The sequence below is a fragment of the Lactuca virosa genome, chromosome 8, assembly GCF_052849685.1.
Source record: "Lactuca virosa cultivar CGN04683 chromosome 8, Lactuca_virosa_CGN04683_v6, whole genome shotgun sequence".
NCBI classification, from domain to species: Eukaryota; Viridiplantae; Streptophyta; class Magnoliopsida; order Asterales; family Asteraceae; genus Lactuca; species Lactuca virosa.
Window position 1 is genome coordinate 326,471,887 of NC_136433.1, and position 5,575 is coordinate 326,477,461.

At 35.1% G+C, this 5,575-nt stretch overlaps 1 non-coding gene across 1 annotated transcript; it reads left to right on the forward strand.

Moving 5' to 3' along the window:
* The first annotated feature begins 5,138 nt into the window (after positions 1 to 5,138).
* Positions 5,139 to 5,244, forward strand: LOC145135201 (small nucleolar RNA R71). Its single transcript, XR_013719662.1, has one exon. It is a non-coding gene; the product is annotated as a small nucleolar RNA R71 (small nucleolar RNA).
* The last annotated feature ends 331 nt before the right edge of the window (positions 5,245 to 5,575 follow it).

Below are 5,575 nucleotides of genomic sequence, written 5' to 3' on the forward strand. Positions count from 1 at the left end.
ATTCTTTTTATTTATCCCTTATAGATTTTACATTCAAATAATATGTCTTCTCCTTCATAAGTCTTTCATTTTAGAAACATTTTCCGAGTCAATGTGAAAACAACCTTGCCTAGTCATAATGTGATTTCAAATGATTAAGTATGTCTCATTCATACAAGATTAGGAATTTCACTATGCTCCCACTAGTTCTTAGTAAACACACATGTTCTATTGATTTTGATATAAAAATACATCCTGTGGTTTTACATTAAAATGATGATTGCAACATTGAGATGTTTGCCTTATATCCACAAGTGGATCTCAAGCTCTACACATTTTGTTAGGATAACATGGATTAAGAAAACCTCCAAGCTAATCTATATAGATATCTTCTACTAGATGTCTATTAAGAAGAAGCGGTCTTTCTTGAAATCTATTTACTATATTTCATATTAAGAATATGAATTTATAGTAAACAATATCCTTACTGACCTAGTCATAGCTACTTGTTAAAAAGGCTTGATCATAGTCAATGTCACGTGTATGATGAGGACCATAGTCAATGACATGAGTATGAGAAAATCCTTTTATTAGAAGTCTTCCTTTAAATGTGTATGGTTATCCATGCATAGTATTCTTTCTAGAAGAATTATTTACTCCTTCTAGCCTTCCTATAGGGATAAATATTAATCAAACCCATTCTTGATTCTCATACATGGATTACATCTCATGTTCATGACTCTAAGTCATTTATCAGATTCGAGATCTGACATAGCATCTTGGTATTTAATGCATTTTCCAGAAACCATCAGTAAAATCTCATCAATGAGAGATTCCACATTTCTCAAGTCATAGATGATTTCTACCACTAATGCGAACAATTTTTGTTCGTGAATAGCTATTATTCAATTTTAACAATCCTTGTTAAAACTAGTGCCAACTATTACTACATAAGGTTATGATTCTTGAGCTGCTTCAAGTTCCATGTACCTCCCACTTGCTTTATCATTAGAAGCTTGCTTTCTACTAACTTAACTTTCACAAGAATAAGAGGACTTATTCTTGGCGGTTTGAATATAATAATCTAAGCCACATTTAGAGTATTATACAAATATGTATTTAGTAGATTTTGGGTTTAGAAGCTTTAGTCCAACATTCACTTCAAATCCATAAAACATTAAGTAAGATGAAGATGGAGCCCTTCCATACTAAATCTTATAAAATGTTTAATCTACTTACTAGTTGGTATTTGTACTCAGGGTACAATTAATAGTGTTATATGTGTTATCCCGAGGAAATAAAAGGAGGATATTTCTACCGATTAGAAAGTAAATCATACCATGTAAGATTTAATTCATCCTTTATTATCATTAAGGCCTTAGATGGTTCTTACCGGTTTGTATCTCAAGTTTTGAAATCTTCAACAAAGATTTCACAATTATGCTTTACCACGTAAAATATAATTAAAACTACTTTAGTTGTTAATAAAGTTGATTTGGTATCTTGTGCTTAATCTCAGACATTCATTAGAAAGAAAGTCATACACCAAAGTGTATAGTTCCTTAATTATTTTCCCTACACTTTAGTGAAAATATCATTAGGAATCCTTTACATATAAATAAGGTTCACATATGTCAAATAAATTGTATTATTTGCCTTCAAAGATTCCTTTCTTGAAGTTGTAAACAGTTGTCCACTTCTTTTGAACAACGCTCATTTTATGCATCCCTCCGAATCCATCCCCAGAAAACTTTATTAACCTCAAGTTATTTTTGGTTAATCCCCCAAGCATACATATGGAAAAATAACCTAGAAATAAAAAAATACAATAAAGAACTCGGAAAATTTCGCCTTATTCTCTAGTATGTGATAATTTGGAGCTTTTTTTCGTGATATTTCTTGATCTTCATAGCTTTAAGACACTTATTCCCAACTTTTGCAACTTTATTTTGTTTATTTTATTTATTTTCTTTTTTTCTTTTTCTCACATTTTCAGTCAAAACTAAAATTCCCAAAAAACACATATGTTTAAGAAAGGAAACTTAACTTCAATCCTTATTGGTTAGAGGTATTAGTCTAAGGTGGAATGACTACATAAGATCTCATGGATACATTTCTGGTACACAATGATAAACATATTGTGACTCTCAAACTAAGAAAGGTCATGTTTTTGTTCCATGATTTCACTAGGATAAGGAAGCCACAAATACACTATCACATCTATTGGCTCAAATAAAGATTGAAACTCGCATCGGATCGTCCCACACAACACTAGCAACCTAGATCTCACCATAACAATTTTGTTTGACTAGATTCAATTTTAGATTATTGTTTCAAATCTTTCTAATAGTTTTAATTCCTAGCCATTTTTTCAAATTTTTTAATCAGAATGCTTGCTTTCCTATATTCGACCCCTACCCCACTCTTAAATGATGCAATGTCCCTATTGCATTCTAAAACAATAAAAGAACATATAAATGAAATATGAAGAATTGGAACAGACTCCCCTTGGGTAGTAGTGGCGAGATTGAATTATGAAAATGTGTGGAAAGCTTTGACTTCTCGTACTATGGAAGAAAACAATACTTTTGAGCCTTCTTCTCGTGAATGCAAATGTGCCAGTTTGGAATAAATCAAAGAACCAATCTTCAAAAGTACGTTGAACTGCTGCCACGTCGTGGGAAAGCACCAACACGACGTGGTGTAAAGCTGGAAGTTGTGAATGGTTGAGCAAAATAAAATTGCCACGACGTGGTGAAGATGGCCACGACGTGATGTTGTTGAATGCAGCTGCGATAAAAACCTTTGTGACGATGTGTTGATGATGTCCACTTCTTCCTTCTTAGATAGCCTTTTTAGGATCAAGGTAATGCACTGACTCTTCATAACATGTAAGACCATTCCCCATCTTTTTTTTATAAAATATCCTTCAAACTGCACTTTTCTTCATTATGTGGGAACCCCACACTTATCTAAGCATATGATATTCGATTGTGATCTTCAAAATTACACGGCTTCTTCATCCATTTAGCTCCTTTATCGCTTCACGTCCTTTTCTTTCTAAAACTACAAAATAAAATCAGAGCACTAGAGAAAACCACATGATCAAATGGTTAGACTAAAAATAAAATATAAACAAAAATAAAACTAAAAACGAAAATCATAAAGTAAAAATAAAATGCAAACTCTAAAATGGGTGGTCTTCCAAGAAGCACTTCTTTTTGTGGAGTTGTGAGCTGGACTCCTTCCCACTCTCTTTGTTGATGTCGGGAGTGGGATCTCCCTTTGCTCCTTTTGCTCCTTCCATTTCTGGTTGTAAGCTTGAACTCTTCTCTTGTAACCTTTTTTTGAATTTTCCTTCTTCTTTGTGTTGGCATCTTCCTCATACTTGCGCTTCACCTCTTTACTTTTCTTCTTTACATTGTTCATCCTCTTGTTTTATTCCTTAGATTTTTGCTTGTCTTCTACCTCCATCTTGAACAATGTTGGCTCTTTCAATTTCCCACCCATTTCTTCTTCAATTATTTCCACTTTTTCACACAAGCCATCATTTATTTCATCAACTTCTTCTTCCACTTGAACCTTGGGTGTAGTAAATGCAATCACCTCAAATGTCATGGGAATCGAGGCTCTTGGCTTGAAACGTTTGACTTTTTCAACATTGGGCACCTCCCAAACCTTAAGTTCTTCTTCCATCAGTTTCTCAATTGCAACTAGCTCATCACAATCTTGTTCCATGGCATCCATCTTCGACACTTCATCTTTAGGCTCTCCATGATTCACTCTAGGACTCATCTCAAAGGTAATAGCATCATCATCCACACGAAGTGTGAGCTTTGATTCATGGATGTCCACTAACACTCTTGCAGTACTCAAAAATGGTCTTCCCAAAATAATAGGAAGGTCTTTATCCTCCTTCATGTCGAGAACCACAAAGTCGACAGGAAAAGCAAATTTTCCCACTTTAACTAGTCGTTATTTAATAATACCTCGTGGGTATGTAGTTGAGTTATCCACCATACGAATGGTCATTCTTGTATATTGGAGCTTTTTTAATCCGAGCTTTTGATAGAAAGAGTATGGCATGAGATGAATGCCTGCCCTCGAATCGGCTAGAGCATTAATAGAAGTCGATTTGCCAAATTCACAAGTCAATGTGACCTGTCTTGGATCTCCTATATTGATTGGTAATCCTTTGATAATTGCAGTTGAACACAACTAATTAAGTACTATCGTTGAGACCTTTTCCAATTCCTTTCTATTCCTCATTACATCTTTTGCGAACATGGGAAGTTTTTCCATCGATTTGAGCAACGGGGCATTGATTGAGAGTGTGAGAAATTGTTCCATAAATTTTCTTTGTTCAGGCTCCAGAGAATGTTTAATTGGGTGAGATGGGAATGGTAAAGGAGGATGATATGAATTAATTGGAAAAAAAATTCTTCACGACACCACGAAGTGGTCGTATCACCACGATGTGGTGGGTCCTCAGAAAACAACTCACTTTTTACTCTTTTGGCTTCGCGCTCATCTTCTTCCAATCACGACTTGGGATGCATTGTGGACCACTACAATTAGCATCAGTTGTATCATGTCTCTTTTCAGATGCTTCCATAAATCTTTGAAGTACCGACTCGAAATCTATCTTCTTTTTGGGTTGTCGTTTCCCTTTTTGGTAGAAACCCCGATCGATTTGTCTATACTCCTCATATTTATGTTTCATATATTCTTCATATGACAACCATTCCTTCGTAGGCTTCCTCCAATCTTCATTCTACTTGTCACCACTCGAGTAAAACACTTGTGCCTCTTTGTTCCCATTTTCATCCAAATCACAATCCTTGGTCAAATGTGGACCACTACAATTATCACAATCAACTCTTATGGCATTAATGGATTGGTAAAAAATTTTAATTTGCCTATCCATAGAATCTAGCTTAGCTATAGTTTCAGCCAAGTTCTCGTTTCCTACATCCCCTTTTCCTCTAGTAACATCCTCTCTTGGATTATGGAACTCTCGTGAGTGCTTTGCAAACTCTTCAATTAACTCTTTGATAACAGCTGGCTCCTTCTTCATCATTGGCCCTTGGGAGTCAAGAAGTTGTCTAGTTTTGACATTAACCCATCGTAGAAAATAGAAACTTCTTGTTGGACATTCAAATCCAGTTGAGGGCAACTTCTAAGCAATCCTTTTTACCTCTCCCATGCTTCATATAGAGACTCACCAACCTCTTGTTAAAAATTAGCTATCTTCTTTTTGAGATTTGAGATCTTGGAATGTGGTCTAAATTTTTCAATAAAAGCTTCACGAAGGGTACCACGCTCAGAGATTAACAAGAAACTGCTGAACTCTCTTCCTAAGTCATGGGACATGAATGTCTCTGTTATCAAGGAAACCAAAGATCTTAACAGACTCACTCTTGCTGAAACAATGGCTATCATCAAAGCTTGTGATTTAGATGATAAGCAACGCGAGCTAAACCATGTGAATTCCTACTCGATAGCTAATCTTGGAATTTCATCGAACAATGCCTTTTCATCTTTCACTGTTCCACAACCTCAAGCTTTCACTGTACCACAAACTCATGTGATTCCA